At 38.5% G+C, this 17436-nt stretch overlaps 1 long non-coding RNA gene across 1 annotated transcript in view; it reads left to right on the top strand.

The window, feature by feature from the left end:
* LOC147645019 (uncharacterized) overlaps positions 1-17209 on the top strand; it is a 31729-nt gene extending 14520 nt beyond the window's left edge. The window contains exon 2 of the long non-coding RNA XR_015271854.1: positions 11186-17209. This is a non-coding gene — a long non-coding RNA (uncharacterized LOC147645019). The remainder of the gene's footprint in view (positions 1-11185) is intronic.
* The last annotated feature ends 227 nt before the right edge of the window (positions 17210-17436 follow it).

The raw sequence follows: 17436 nt of genomic DNA, 5'->3' as shown, positions 1-17436 counted from the left end.
TTGAAAATCTTTTGTCGATAACCACATTGAGGCCTGTCTACGGTCTGTCCTGTCCGCCGGAACTTAGTCATTCTTCTGAAGCAGGAGATGGAGGAGGGAGGAGCTCCCTGCGGGTATCTATCAATTGAGGAAATATCACTTCAAGTGGCCGGGCCATAAAACACAAAAACCCCTCCGAAAAAGTGGGAGCCCAAGTGGGAGCCAGTGTGCCACTTGAATCGCCTCGAGTGCAAATGAGAAAAGACGGACAAGTGGTTGTGGAGGAGAACCGGGGTCGTAGGAGTTTCCTATGTCCTGCACCCTCTCTCTCTGTACTATGTCCCTGGATATTTATCATTTTGCACTCTGGACTCGAGTGACAAACGAGTGGAAAGCCAAAGACACATGCAAGGAGTGAACCCAAGGAAAATATTGAAAAATGACTCGAAAATAGCCTCTGGTTTTTGGTCTCCGATTTACGGGTTTCTGGTGTCAGATAATAACGAATGCCAGACTTTGCCTCAATTTATTACAAATTGTCAGGAGGCCAGAACAAGTTGTTAGTAAAATAGCAGGAATTTTGTTTCTAATGGAGACTTTCTTTTTGACTAATAAGAAAAGGTATTTATTTCAAGTAAAAGGTTTCTTTAGTGTTAGGTGTAAATATATTATCTCGATTTGTATAGTATAGTGAAGTGAAAGAGTTAATAATACAATAATTTGGTATATTTTTCAGCTCACTGTATTATCATTAAACTAATATTGATTTTTAAAGTGCCAAAGCAAATTGTTTCTTTCCATAATTCGGGCACCTTCCCCATTTATCACGACCTTATTGTGGGTGGTTTTAATATCACCAGAAACTTTTATATCTAAAGGTATGATAATATTTCTATTTGTTTTTGGGAGTGTGCCTATGCTATCTATGTGTGTCACTTAGTCAACTTTGGTGTTTTCCCGCTCCCTATCACATTTCACGCCCTCTGATATGTACATTTCCCAGCGACTTCCATTAGTTTGTGACCAGGGAGGGAAGGTAGTCTCTGTCTTTTTATCTCTGCTTACTTTACCACCTTTTCTACCGGACTCTCTAATTCAGACTCAGATTTGCCGGAGTGGTCGGAGTGCCTGAAAGTTGGCCTAAAACATTTTTGTGATTCTGTCCGCCCGCACGGAAGTTTTTCAAAATTTTTGCAGGAGTCCAACTCTGGTGACTCCACGAATTTCCCCCCTCAAAACCAAGTCCTACCCACATTGCCTTAGATTCCTGCTTAATTTATGTTTCTATGTCGAGACCGTTGGTCTCTCTCTGTTTATCTGTCTCTTTCCTTGGCCCACTCTCTTTTTCTTTCTATTTTCTTCCCCTGTCTAGGTTCTTTTTGGTCTGTGCTCTATATTTAACAGCTTTGAGTACCGTGGAATATGTGCATGTAAATAAAGGAATATGATATATATGTATTGAAGTTTATCTTAAGGAAAAAATCCATAAAAAAGTTATAGTTCTTATGATTATTATGAGAATTATTTGATAATACTACTTGAAACATAACTATTTTTATAACTAAAGAAGTTTAGTTTTAAAGTTTTAAAAATAAAATAAATTACAATGAAAACAGTAGAATTAAATTTGAATTCTTATAGAATTTATATTATTAAACTCTGTATTTCTTAGGGTGCCTTCATGTCGTGAATATATTTGATTTCTTTTCCGACTTCTCTGTTTTATTCTAGACTTTGGCTTAAAGTTTCATATACCAGGTATTCAGGTTTCCTTTTCCTTGCAGCTCCTTCCCCTGTTCCCTTATGAAAATGCTGCTATGAATGCTTCCTTTGGTCTGTCTCCATTTTAACGCTCCCAATTTCCAGTTCCTCGCAGTCCCATTTACTGGGGGCTTTAAGCTTTTGGTTGCATGATAAAGTTGCCCAGATTGCGTCAGATCTTAATGAGCAAATGCAGCGGCAGAAGGAGCTGGAGCAGGCACAGGACCTGGCATAGGCACAGGGACACTGGCGCAGGGATTTTGAGGACATAAATGGGGACGCAGCTACTTCCGCGACCAGTGCGGCGGCCATGATTAATCTCAACACTTTCCGACCCATTAATTTCACTCAGCCGGCGGTAATGGATAGGGCATAAAAACAGGGTCTTCCCCTTTTCGAAGGGGTCGGTTCGAGTTGTCATGCGAGTGCTTCAATTCACATTACTTCACACTCCTTTTTGCAGCTGCCATTTTTCGAGGGGTTCCCGGCTTTCCATTCACCTGTGGGGACGAATCACCTTCCCCTAATGTGAAACTCGACTCAATGTCCAGCCAGCCCCTTGATGATTACGATGATGATGGGCAGATGACGATGAGGTGTAAAGGTAGCAAAATGGCAGATTGAAAGTGCTCTCATCTCATTTCAACAACATACACATTATAAACAGTCTCGGCTGGAAATTGCAATTTGTTTTGGCTAGAAAAAGGTGGTACATATATGAGGAATGCGTGTCATAAAATGAGTAAAATATTGCCCCAGGCTGTAGCCGAGGGTGAGCTGAATGGGGGAAGAAGGAAGGACGACTGGGAAGTATCGATAGGGGGAGTAGGACATTAAGACGTGACCTGGGCGGAGGAGGGGTTTCATTTTCAGTCATTGCCATGGCTACACCCTAATCTATGTCCTGCCCAGGAAAAAAAGAAATGGGGAGGAAATATATATATATTTTTATTTATTTTTTTCTGCTCTTCCGCTATTTTATTTCCTTCTTTTAATGCCCTTTCAAGGGGCATAATAATATTAACAAGGAGTTTGAAAGGGAACATAATATAAATAGACTAACATTATTTAAAAATTAATTGGTATCGAATACCGAAATTTAGATTCTTTAATCATAAAACATATAATAGGATTAAAAACTGCTTATAATCAAATCAAATAAGAAACTAAAACTCCTGGATTATCCCATTTCCCTTTTTGGTTTTGCCTTCTTTTATATTTCAAGAAATCCCTTAAGTTGTTGATGTTATCTACAGGACTATGAATATCGATTTCGTAGAGCATTTAAAGTCTCGACTTTGCAATTGTACTTTATTTATGGCTTGGTATTTCTAGATTTTTTCCTTTTGCCCATCGTTGTTGGGATGCGAAATTACATTTGTACCTTTAATTTATTGATGTTTGAATGCGCTTGTCTAGTCAGAGGACATTCCATGCTACAGGGGGTGTGTCCTGCGTAACAGCTGTGTGTGTGTGTGTGTTGGGTGAAAGGTGTGCGTGGGTGTTTTTCAAGGTGGCGATATGTGTGAGGGGTCACCTTTCGGGGCTCAGTTTAAAGGTTCATTTGCAGAGCACCCGTTCGGGGCGTGAAAATGGCCAACTAATAGAATGTCTTGACCCGAGAAAAGGGTTCCCAGCAATTTGATTTACAGGCTCTGCCCTAATGGCAGGATGCGAATGTGCCATGTGGGACCCGGCCAGTGGCTTGCCATTTTTATTTTGGGGAAACGTGACAGGACGAAATGCTAATGAAGTGGGAAATGGAAACCGTTTCATTTGTTTTATGCCAGGTGGGAATACCTAATAGTGGAGCAGAGGGAAATCTGCTTTGGCAAATTGCTAGAGAGATGGAGCTCAGCTGAGTTGGGGTTTTGGTCAAAGGTTGCTCCTCTTTAAGTCGCCTTTCTAATGGCCATAAATTATAAGTGACGAAGGATCTAGCCTGTTCGTTAACTTTGAGGACCAAATCCCTGCAGCAGCAACATTGCAACTTATTTACATGCCACACCAGGCTTTTCATCCTGTCTTCCTCCTCCTCCCCCTGTATATATCCAACTATAGCCTGCCAGGACACTCAATCTGTGCTGCCAAGAACTTAATGCCACGCGCCAGACAACAAAGGAACACCAGTCCCGAAAAAATGTGGAGACCATGCAAGAAAATGCAAAATTTATCATTTGCTGCAATAAGGCAGGATACGGAGCTTGGCAAGGATACCCATCCTATCCTTTGACATGCCACCAGCTCGGTGTGAGTGTGTGTGTGTCTCTTTGTGGCAGGATGTGTTGTGAAAAATGTTGGTGCAAACTAATGAGGACTTTGGTGAAAGAACGTTGGGTTCATTGCGGAAATAAAGGTTCCTATTATTCGTATTTGTATAATAAAATCTTGAAAAATATAGTTTATTGAGTATTTAAGAAGTATTTAATTCTAAAATCTTTACAATTCATTCCCTTTCATTAAAGAACTTTAGGAAATACAATGTTAAAACCTTACAATTATCTCCATAATTATGGAACAAACCCATTTCTATGCATTTTCTAACTCTGACAGAGTTACTCTTCCACTTTTATCTCTCACATTTCCATCTTTAAAATTGTATAATTCTTGAATAAAATGTGAGGTTCATGCAACGCATAAACGAGATGGTAGCGACCAAAACTTTTCAGTTGACAATAAAAAAGTTTAAAGTCCTTGTGCACCATTAACCAGACCGAGACAAAAACCCAGGACACACAGACACACTCTCCCGGAGGAGAGTCCAAGTTGAGTCACCCCGTAAAGTCTCGAGATTGCCAGAGCCAAATGTTTGCGTAAATTTGGCTGCAACAATTTTGCCAGAGGCCAAAAAGGACGATTTATACGAAGGATGTGAGGGAGCTAGGTGACACATTCCTTTAAGTGTCTGCATCCACTCGTTGCTTGTTGACTTCTCTCCTTTTGTTTTTTTGGCTCCTGGTGGAAATTTTTCATTTTTCAATGCCACAGGACAAAGGCAAAAAGGATATAATATATATATTTTTTCGCCAACTCTCAATCTCTCTCTCTCTGTAGTTCTTTCCGCTTGGCAATCATATTGGGATCAGCATTGTAAATTGCCCAACTCGACGCTCATATTTCTTTATTTCTTCTGGTGATTTTGATAAATGAGGCAGGGAGCAAAGAAATCCAGGAGATGGAAAACTCTCCCCAGGCGCAGCTTGTAGAATTTGATTGCCCTACGCCACGGCGAAAGTTAAACGTTATTTCCTTATTTATTTCCCTCAACTTTCCAGACTCCCCAGAACCCTTTTTTGCACGCATTTCCTTTCGCTTTTCCTGGCTTTTGTTGCCCCAAAACATAAATTTGCTTTGTCGCAGCTTCCGTCTGGTCATGTTTTATTTTTTCGGGTTTTTCCTCTCTATTTTATTTTTCTTTCTTTTCAACCAAACAGTTTGACAAGCTCTGGAGGCTGCCCCGGCCCTTGGAAAACATTGGTAAACTTTTTCCCCCGCTCAATTTTCCGACTTCTTTTGCAAATGAGATTTCGTTCAGTTTGCCGTGATAAATTGTTGATGGCGCTGAATGTGTTTACACGGGCGATACGGGTCGGAATGTATTCCGGGTGGGTAAGATGAGAGGTTCAATTCGGATTTTTGGTGGTATGACTCTCTCTCTGTGGGTGGCATTTGGCATTTTACTTGTTAAGAAATTTTTGGTTAAGCTGAGTGATGAATTTTCTCGATTTTTTTTTCTTCTTTCGTTTCCTAGAGCTCCTTTTAATCCATTTCAATGAACCTAATATGGAAATTATTCACCGGAATGTGCGGAGCCAAGAGATCAACTGACCTTTGATGGAGGAAAGCTATCCAGGAAGATTCTTTAAATTAAAACAAGTTAAAGTAGGGATTTCCGTCTGCTCAATGGGAAACCTAAACCTAAACAAGTTTTAAACTCACAGCTTAAATTAGAAGAGTTCCTCATTTTGCAGGATAATTATTCAAAGGAACACCGAGTGAAACGTTGAAATTCGAATGAAATATGCAAATGATTAAGCAGCCAAGGGCCAGGCGATGGGGGTTTTCAGTGGTCAGTCGGTGGAAGTAATTATTGAAATTATGCGCTAATATTTTGCACAGACCACCAGAAACAATAACAACAGGAGCGACAGGAGCGAGTGTTGAACTCATTTAGCAATTAACTAAGCCAAAAACTGAAATCCAATTAAAAGTTAAACGCCACAAAGGCAAAACCCATTGAAGAGTCTCCGTCAGAGGGACGGCTAAAGGGGAAAGCAAGGTATTGAGCACTGTAAAAAATTGGGTAATGAATAAATAATTATTTAATTTGTTTTTGAATAATCAATTTAATGATCTCAAACGACTGACCATTAAAAACCTGTAGATAAAACTAGAAACAAATTGCCTCAAGTTCAACCATATATGATAAATGATAGAAGAAAATTTCTAAGGAGTATTTCCCACTCAGCAAAACTTATCAGTCTTTCTCAGTGTAGGATCTTCAAGTAGTGCATTTTATCCTTATTTTGCCCCGTTGCCTTGGTCAAGTTGAAGGCTTCCGGCGAGCTTGCAGACGTGGCCAAAAAGGAGAAGCGAGCAGGGAGCTTAGCATATTATAAATAACATCCAAACACGCAAACCGTTTGGCCAGGTGAAAACATAAAGCCGAGAGGGAAGCCCCCGAACGAGTTAACGAAGCCATTGGCCGTAGTGTTGCGTGCCCAAAACTCTTTTGGGCCAAAAAACCAAACCAAGCCGAACCCAACCGACCCGAAAGAGAAACTTTCCCAGCTGCAGGACCAAACGAAGGAGCTGTGCTCCAGACCTACGTACGGGTAGCTGTAAGGAACTTTGATTAAGTTTTCCATCGACTTAAAGTTCCTGCCTTCGAGGCGGCGAAATTAACTAACCCGGAAAGGAAAAGGAGAGAGAATACTCGTACTACGGAGAAGGAGACGTGCCTGGGTTCTCTATGAGCGCCGCCCGGATAAGTATGCTATAGAGATTCTTGCAGGCACGTAAACGCATTAAAGCGGGTGCGAGCAGGACAGACTGAATGAACCTCCTTTATGATTATTGTCTTAAAATTAATCAAACTGCGTGCCAAAATTGGGAAAAACTTTTCGTCTAGCATCCTAATAGATTTTCAACGCTCTGCCCAACAAGCCCATGTTTTGTGTTTGTGTTTAGCATTTAATTGATATCCAAAAATTTATGCAGGAACAGTGAGAGCTCATTAAGTGGGCTAAACAAAACAAATATTTGATTTTGAGAGACAGAGATTAATGAATTTCAAAATAAAGTAAATAAAGTATTGAAATGTTTATATTAGATGTGGTGGTAATATCATGGGAAATAGTTTAATTAAAAACAAGAAAGGAAACGAAGAAGGGAAGCCGAGTTTGCAGTTTGCAAATTAATTAAAAGATGAAATCGGAAATCGGTCAAAGTAATCTGGAGTGAAAAATAAATCTAATAAATTTTACTCATATTGTTTTAACTTTAACCAAAAGTAAAGAAATGATATCTTTCAACTTTGACATATGCTTAATATGGTATTCCCTTTAAGCACTGATTATTAATATTGAACATAACTCAAATTCGAATATAATCTATATATATAAAAATGCTCTGTTCGTGTCTACATCCTTCATAGACTCGAAAAGTTCTGAACCGTTTAAGCCCAAATTTTTACACAACATGCGTTGAGGTTCCAGCTCGGTTATTGACTACTTTTGATGTTGATAGCTTATCTGCGGTGGCGAATATATCTATTTTTTTAGCGTTTCCAAGTGCCCCTACTGCTGCGCCATCTACAGGCAGCCAGCTGAATCAAAGCATTTCCTGTCAAACATTCAAAACTAATTGAAAGAAGAAACTTGAATAGTTCTGAACCGTTTAAGCCCAAATTTTTAGAGAACATGCGTTGAGGTTCCAGCTCGGTTATTGACTACTTTTGATGTTGATAGCTTATCTGCGGTTGCGAATATATCTATTTTTTTAGCGTTTCCCCGTGCCCCTACTACTGCGCCCTCTACAGGCAAATCAAAGCATTTCCTGTCAAATATTAAAAACATATTGAAAGAAGAAATTGGAGATAAAAATTTTATTTTTTGTTCAGGTTCAGTAAAAAACGAAGTCATGCCACCAAAAAAGTCGATATTGGGTCGTTGTATTCGCAATACAGAAGCAAAAAGACGTAAGATTACGAAGAACGGGCCTCCTTCCGAGAGACTGAGCGGCTGAGAGCAATGCATGGGAACGCGTTAATATTGCTCGCAGGGGATTTCAGACAAACGTTGCCTGTGATTTCCCGATCGACACCAGCTGACGAGATAAATGCTTGCCTGAAATATTCTATATTGTGGAAACATGTACGTACATTACAGTTGAAGACGAATATGCGTGTCCAGTTACAGAACGATGACTCAGCCGACGTATTCTCACGACAGCTACTGGACATTGGGAACGGAAAGCTGCCAGTCAATGAGACGTCGAGAAAAATAGTATTGCCCGGGAATTTCTGTAATTTAGTTACATCGAAGGAAGAACTTATCCAAAAAGTGTTCCCCAATATCCGAATAAATTATAGGAATCACGATTGGCTCAGTGGACGAGCGATTCTCGCTGCCAAGAACAAATATGTCTACCAGCTCAATCATGTAATCCAAAAAAGCATAGAAACTGACGAAATTACATATAAGTCGATAGACCCCGTTGTGGAGGCAGAGGAAGCCGTTAATTACCCTACGGAATTTCTAAACTCACTTGATCTGCCTGGAATGCCACCACACATATTGAAATTAAAAATAGGTGTGCCGATTTTCATGCTCCGAAATATAAATCAGCCGAAACTCTGCAACGGTACGCGACTCGCAGTCAAGAAATTGATGAACAACATAGTAGAAGCGACGATCATAACGGGTCCTTTCAAAGGTGAAGATGTCCTCATTCCTAGGATTCCTATGATCCCGACAGATACACCGTTCCAGTTCAAGAGATTGCAGTTTCCCATTCGTTTGGCGTTTGCAATGACCATAAATAAAGCTCAAGGTCAATCTCTGGAGTTGTGTGGTCTGGATTTGGATGAAGATTGTTTTTCACACGGACAATTATATGTTGCGTGTTCACGAGTCGGAAAACCAAAAAATCTTTATATTTACGCGGCGAATGGAGAAACAAAGAATATTGTATACCAACAAGTATTACAGAATTAAATTAATTTGAAAATGATTATTTTTTGTTTGACTTATTTCTTATGCGTTCAACCACAATATGCCACAGAGAAACGTGGCAGTCCATTTGGAGAATGGTCAACGTGTCTATTTCACAGAAAAAATGTGCAAGAAAGAGTCCTGAATCGGCCAGCGACAACTCTGACTGCCTTCTTCACCTTATGCCAGGAAGATGATTTTGCCAGAACCTTGATGTATTCAGAAGTGCCTCTTAACCATAATATGCCACAGAGAAACGTGGCAGGGTACAGCTAGTCTATTATAAAATTACTGATATTTTTTATAGAAGCTCTCTCTCTCAATAACAATTTCCACTGCACCACTCCAGCTTGATTGCATAAGCCACGAATAGTTTTTCCAGCTTGAGAAAGTTTGCTGTGCTAATCCCACAATCCATCCCCATTCCCATTCCCATTCCCATTAGCTTCAGGTCAAAACTTTCATACTTTCGTGGGAGATTAATTAAATTACAAGCAATATTTGCTATGCAGAGGACAGCATCAGCCGAAGGCTTTGTCTCCGGTCCGAAGCAAATTGTTCCGGCATGTGGAAAGTTTTGCTGGGGTATGGGGCAGGATATAACTTTCCCACTTGCGGTAGGATACTGAAAGTGCCACTGTGGGAGGTGCTTCCTTTCGGGGTTATGTGGGTGATGCTTTGAGTTCGAGTGACTCGAGTGTGGCCTGCCTCTGTGGTGGCAATATTTGACACTGTTTGTGGCCGATTTGTCGTCTGATATGCTTGACACTTTGTGGCACAAACGCCTAGCTTGAATGTCACAGGACACCTGCGGCGCTTGCTTTCGATTTACTGTTTGATTTTCGGAAACCAGTACTAGGGTCTTCCTAAAAGAGAGAAAAAAAGAAAATACACCAAAACCAAAGGCAGCGCAAGTCATTTGCATAAGGCTGAAGGGTCGAACACTTTGCAAAATGTCACGCAGCTGCCTCTGAATGCCTTTCTCCATAGCCTAACAGGGAACTCGTCATTGACAGCCATATGCACTGAAATATATAAATAAAAACCATAACTAGAATACTGTTTTATTTAAGGATTATAAAGAATTAAAAATATTATAGTTGAATTTCGAATAATTAGGTATTTTAGTACACTGAAAGGAAGTAAAACTTTAAATTCCTTCAAGAGAAACTTATTCATGAATAACTTAAACTGGAAACATAAAGAAATATTATTCCTGTCAAGAAATATAAATAAATAAAGCTTAAATTTAACTTAATTTAATGTTTGTAAATGCTAAATATATATTTTTATAGCAATACACATCCCTTAGCTCTCCTTAAAACTCACAGTAAATATTTCCCTCTGTGTGTCCTTTTCTCTCGCGAGTTTTTCTCTCCTCCTGTCAAATGTCAACCGCCATTTTATGTATTTTTAAATATAGAAAAAAAAACAGCCAGGAAAATGGGAAAAGAGAGTAAAAGAAAAAAATATCGTAGCACATTTTTCAACTGTCATCAGTTTAAGCTGATGAAATTGCTGACAGACAGGCACGTTCCCTCTCCTTTCGCCTCATTTGCCATCATCGTCAATAATATGACATAAGTATACTTCCAAGTAATGCTCCTTTGCCAAAAGTTTTTCCCTTTTGCAACTGGGGACTGAGCCTCGCTGATTTCATAATGTTTTCCCCACTGCTTTTTCTATTTTTTGATTTAGTGCTCGATATTCGATGTGGTTTCGTCCTTTGGCTGGAGGTTTTTATTTGCCAACTTGATGTTTGTGTTTTTATTAGCTCTGCTGATTGTGATGCTATTTTTGACACTCGATAAAGTCAATAAATACACAAAATGGTATTGTTAAATAATGGTCTTGGCTTAAGAGGGTTGAAGATGGAGCTTAAAAAGGGGAATTGTATTAATTAAGGTCTCCCGTTCAGATTGATTGCTTGTGATAACTTAAATGCTTTCTTAATACGAAAGTCTTAGAACGTTAAGTGAAATATATAAAATCGTTAGCCTTAACTGTCCCCTCCCTTATTGATTCCCTGCCCTGTGTGTAATCATCGTTATATATCCCCCATAGACGATGATAGCCTATCCAGTCGGGACATTTATTAAACGGCCAGCTTTGGCTTTATTGCTTAACCGTGCATTTGATTCATCGATTTCCTGCTGCCGTCATAAATCAATTTATTCATATTTCCATTTCGGATTTTTTCCGGCTTTTTTGTTTTATTTTATTTTTCCCAGCATCAAGCAAAAACGAATTGAGGCAAACCAATCGGAACGAACCATCATCCAAAAGTGCGTTGCGGTTCCGCCAATTAATATCGATGGTAAGTTGATTTTTAAACACGAATATTTATTTACCTTCTTGTTTTTTAATGCATTTCCCATAAATTCAATTTCGCATTGTGATTTCACTGAATATAAACTCAATTAATAGTATATGGTGTATAAATATTATGATATATAAAGTTTAATGGAATTTATGAGAACTGTTTCTGTATTTTTTTGTACTTTATATGACGGTAAATCAAAATTCTATTAAGTCTGAGCTATTTTCGATTATAAAAAATAATAAATAGAGTATATAATATATATTTATGATTTTTAATTGGTAAAACAATAGATTTTCTCCTAAGTTTCTAATATTTCCTGACTCTAAAGAAGAGTTACGAGCTATGCAATATTATAACTTTTAAATTCTTATTTGACAAGCACTTTACATAATTTATTTACTTGCAAGTTCTTTGATAAATTGCATTAATTTTTCTAAATTATTCAGCTTATAAATTCCTTTAACCTTTTTGGAAGAAAGTTCGCCTTACACAAACTCCCCAAATCGCTCAGATATTAAATCAATAAAATGGCAATAAAAAACAGCCTGAGTTTGGACCCAAATAACAGCACATTTTTTACCATCAGCCTGGATGTGTTCTGGTTTTTTACAAGCCCTCTCTCAATCCTTGTATTTGCTCCATTTTTAATGCAGTTTGTTGAACTTTTCCCGTGCAATTTGTATTACTAATGCGAACAGCAAACAAAGATGAGTTGGGGAAAAGTGCAAGAAAAAAAGCAAAATGAGAAGAAATGGCAAGCCAATGAGTCGAATGATTCGGGCAATTGCAATTCCAAAGGAGCAAACTCTGACTCGTTCTCTTTGGAATATCCATTTTCCCTCTCACCCTTCTGTTTGAGCCGGAAAGATGCCCGTAATAATTCACTTCTGGCCAGAGGGAGCCAGGAGAAAAAAGGATTAAATATGCAGCACAAGTCGAGGCCAGGAAGACTTTTAGTCACACGGAAGGAGCAGGGCAGAGCTCGGTTCTGCAGCTGAAAAAGTTTAGTTTAAGTGTATGACGACAGCCAGCAGAACTTGGCTCGAATGCGCTCATGTGCAAAAATGCCATTGTTTTGGATTTGGTCGTAAACAAAGCGGTGAAGCGGAGGCAAAAAATTTCCTCCTCTTTTTCCCTAGTCCCTACCAAGGTGGGTAAGGTTGAAGGCATTGGCAGAAGTTGGACATTTTCCACCACATCGTCCCTGTCCAAGTCGGAAAAGAAAACAAAACGGAAGCTCGTGACTAGTACAGCAAATAAGTGAAAAAGGTTGGTCAAACTTGGAGACTTGGTTAGCACCCTGGAAGGGAGTCCTTAAAAAGGATAAGTGAATGCTCTTGGTCCCTTGATTAAGTGACAATTTTATGATATTTTCTTTTTACCAATTTTAGGGATGAAGTATTATGTCTTTATGATATTTTATGATATATTCTTTTACCAATTTTAGTGAAGAAATATTTTGTCCTTAGCTTTTACTAAATAAAAATGTATTTCAAACATTTTCAGAAATAGATTTTAAAAGGTTTTCTTGGTTTTTAATACCTTAAACACAGTTTAATTTAATTAAGACTTCGAGTTTATCCGGAACTTGTGTGTATAATCCCTTTTATTCTAGGGTATGGACAAGTAACAATAGAAAAGGCAACGACAACAACAGCAATGTTCTCTCAACACTTGAGAACTCACAGGATTTAAGGCATATAGGGAAAAAGGATACAGGGGTGTGTGTGTGGGTTTAGAACTAAGAATTCTAGATCCTTTCTGGTTCCATTTCTACTTAAGGAGTGTGGGTAAAAAAGTGCTATTGGGTTTTTGGGCTCTTGCCTTTGCTTTTGCTTTCAGCTTGCGTAGTTTCCATGTGATGGAAGGAAGTGGTGATGTGGGGGCTCTTGCCAGACTGTGCCACAAATGGCGTCACATGCTAAAAACCCAAAACTACAATGTTGGAAATGTTTGCCTGCAAAAACTTTTGAAATGCCACAAAAAAAAGGAGGGGGAGGACGCAGGAGGACATCTCGAGTGACTACAAGTCATAAAGTACACAACACAACGGGGCAAAACACCGAAAGAACAATGCACAGACATTTGAAGTCCTTCGACTGCACAAAATGTCCACCCAAAAATGTATCTCGTGTCTCGTCGAGGCTCACTGCTCGTTTCTCCATCCTGGTTTTAGCCTTTTCTTGAATTGCAGTCACATTTTTGGCATATGTCACCACACCATATGCAATTACAGGACTCCAGGCAAGCAGTTACATTGAAAACATTTTAACCAAAATTGAATTTACTCTGCCAGAAAATGGTTATTCCTTTCTGTATACCCCAATCCCCTGGAAAAACTAACAAAGCCCGCCCATTAATAATTCCAAATGGCCGCCAACAAATTGAACATTCGAAAAGTGACTTCGCCTGCCATGTGAGTTAATGCTTTACCAGAAGTGCCAGAAAACAGCAACAGTTCCACAGAAATGGCTTATAAATTATTATGGAGGCACAATGGAAGTAAAAGTATTTGTTCGTTCACTTTCGCAGCGAAGCCGAGTTTATAAATTGACCATAAAAACCAGAAGCGGTAGAGAAAAAAGCACAACTTTGCGACAAATTGTCGAAAAAATTGCAACTAAAAATATGGGCCAGACTCGATGGTTGCCCACTTACATTGTAGGGATTATAGAAAAGGTTTTTAAAGCGCTGTTTTTGGAAAACATTTAAGGAATATTTATGGGTAAAGTTGGGTATTAAATTAGAGAAGTATATTTTAAGGTTGATTTAAAATTGATCATATATTATACGTATTGATAAAGATTTAAATAACATTATTTATAAAATGTACATATTTTCGGTATCAAAAAATGTTAAAATATCCTTTATCCTTTATAAAAGAAACCCGCCAATGTGCACAACATTTTAAAAAGCTTTAAATTTACCTATTAAGGTAAAATATATATGAATACTGTCCAATATGCTCTTCAATTTCGTACTTGAGGGTCCTTTAACAATGTCGTAAATGCTTTGACCAACAACTGGTGGTTCTGTTTATTTATATAAAATAGATTCTGTCTAAATATTTATGCTTTTAGTTTGGACTTCAGTTCATAGTCCGCTCGAATTCTCCTTTTTTTTACTCTGTTTGCCCTTTTGTTGTTGGCAAATATCTCGACTTTGTTTGGCTTTCATTTTGGCAAATTGATTTGTCCATTTAGATGAGTATGCATTGTGTTCACATTTCCAGAGAATACTTTGTTTATATAGGTGGTAAGAATAACAGGTCCATTTAGTTGATTAATTGTCAATCAGGAACAATATTTGGAGAGCAGGGAAATCAATGGCGAAGTGGATGTGCCATTTCGGCTGATTCTAAAATATATATATTTATTTATATGTTATAGCTGATCCTGGACCTCTCTTTTTTCTTCCCTCTCTTATCTCGTTCATCGGGCTTTTTCCTTCGTCATGTGGCAGCTGCTTTCACATTGCAAATAAATATTTTATGCCATTTTGTATGCGCTCTCTCTCTCTCCCTCTCTCTCTCGCTTACAAATACAATATGGCCGCCGCCATTTTGGCATTCACTATTTCGCCATTTTTACCATTCCGCCATATTTCATTTCCGCCTCTTCCAGCTCGCATTTGTTATTGTTGTTGTTCCCACTGCCTTTGTTTGTTTGTGTATTTGTTACCGCTGCCATGGCGCATTTTGTGAAAAGTCAATTATTTATGCATGTCACGTTATTTTCTGGCAAAAGAGCACAAGAATTGAGAGAAAAGAAAGGAGCACCAGCCTCACGGAACCAAATCCAACCAAACAATCATGAGTAGGGTAGCACAGAAACAAATAAACAGTAACAACAACAAACAAAACAAAGCAAAATGAAAAAAGAATGAAGAAATTTGCGCTAAAATGGCCAAAAATTCAAATGTCACCGGCAGCAGTAACCGCATTTCCCCCAACTCTTGTGTCCCCTTGAACTCTACCTCACAATTCTCTTTCCATACGGCTTTTCCACCTCGCATTTCCACCATCAACATTTTCCCATTCGTTAGCTGGCAAGCTGATTATTAGATTTGTAATCTATGTGTGTGTGGAGTCCTGGTGTGTTTGTGTATTCTGATACCCGGTAGTCGAAGGATAGGAAAGGTATATGGGATTAGAGGGAACTATACAAAACGTAGATGAGAGTTTTGGTAACAAGATTCTTCCATAGGTCCATAGATAATAAATATCTTCACACCAAAAATTGACTGTCAGAATCATAAATAAAAGATATATATAATAAATTTTATATAGATGCTAATAATTATTTGAAGGTCGGGTATTCTATGGTCGTAACTGAAATGAATCCACGTTTACTTAGCTGTGAGTTTGTGTTTGCATTGAGGGGAAAAGCAGGACTAGAAAGCGGGAGCCGAGCTACAAAGGCGAGGCTTTTTAGCTTCAGGACAACACATGCCATTGAAGGCAATTGAATTGTAATTTGATAGAATGAAAAATTTCTTCATTTGCTGCCGAAATAATTTTTGATTTTATTTTGTTAACTTAGCACTAAGAAGAGTGTGAAGTCAGACACGAAATAAAGTTAGATTTTTAGAGATTTTGAGTTCTTTAATAATTACCTAATTCAATATGAATAATGTATACATATTTAGAGAGTTAAAGATTTGTTTAGATAAGCTTATAAATTAGTAATTACTTGATTGATTGTATGGATATATAGAGAGGAAAAGTGTGATATATTTTGACATGTCGATGACAATATCGAGATCTCTCAATACCATATTGAATACCTTAATTTTAATATTGATATTCTGCACTATCGCACTTATCGCACTTATCGCACTCAACTTATCTGTATGAGCTAGCTAATTTATTTAAATTAAAAACAACGCTAAAAATCGCTTTGTATTCTCTTGGCCATAAATATCAATACAGTATCGATAAATCGTTATTTTCTGTGCTTTTCAACTTCTCTTAATTTTCTCAGTGGTAAATGACAAAAAGAAAAAGCCAATGGCAAGAGAGCTTTGGCAGACCAAAAATATTGACAGCAACTCAAGAGTCAGACAGCACGCCTCATTGCAATTCCTCAATCCAACCATCCATCAGTCAGTCAATCAATCAATCTTACTCCGATGTCATATTATAAATTGACAGCTACCAGCCTGGACATCGTAAAAAATATAGGATGTGTGAGCTGTTTTAAACAGCAATTAAATGGATTTAAGCAAGCTCTTGTGTGTCGTCGGCAGTCAAAAGGAAATGTAATCAATTGAATTAAATTTAAATGAAATTTAATAGAAAACAGAGTACAGTAAAGAACAAAAATAAATAGTGAGTGAGTAAAAAAGCGAAGAGAAAACAATGGCCAGCGCCTGTGCTCAGTGGGGCGTTAAATTGAATTGTTGTCACCACAATTTACACAGCCACGCCTTTAGCCACACCACGCCCCTTTTTCCGACTCTTCTGAGTTGGTTTTTCCAACCAACCATCTTTCCTTTTTTTTTTGTATTCTTTGCTGCTAGTTGGTTTTTGTGTGCATTATCGGGCTTCTTTTCTTCTGTCATATTATTACATTATTTTCCATTTGCTTTGGACCAACTGGCACACAAGTTTTTCCTCGCATTTCCCGCCTAATTTCCCGCCAGACTCTGGCTCTAAGTTGTTCTTTGTCCCCGGCGGCCCACGGGGCGTATGCGTATTGTAATCAAGTCATAAATTTGCTCTACTGCGAATTGGTCTAAAGCGTTGCCAGGCATTTTCCTGGCTCCCAAGCCACTGAAAACTGCTTTTCAGGCCGCACGTGCCCTACATACACACCGCACCCCGCTGAGAAAAGCGCTTCAGACACATAAAGATTTATCTAAAGGGCTGGTGGGGCAGTCTTTTTGCCTCGTTTTGGTTTTCAATAAGAAGGGATTAAGTTGAGTAAGAAAACTACAAACGACAGGCGAGAGTTTTTTTTCTTTTTACCTCCTTCGCAACCCATGAAAGCCAATAAAAAGCAAAGATCGCATATCTATAAACCCACTTTTATAGAGGCCACCCCCCAACAGCATTCCCCATATATCCCGGGCGATAAGTGTTATTTTCAACTGCCAGCTGTGATTCTATACCTCTCTCTTTTCCAAAAGGAGAAAGAGTGAGGAAAAACCAGAGGAGAT

This window comes from Drosophila serrata, unplaced genomic scaffold (assembly GCF_035046125.1).
Source record: "Drosophila serrata isolate PLE 108 unplaced genomic scaffold, ASM3504612v1 contig_32, whole genome shotgun sequence".
Lineage (NCBI taxonomy): Eukaryota > Metazoa > Arthropoda > Insecta > Diptera > Drosophilidae > Drosophila > Drosophila serrata.
This window is presented reverse-complemented; position numbering and strand designations above follow the sequence as displayed.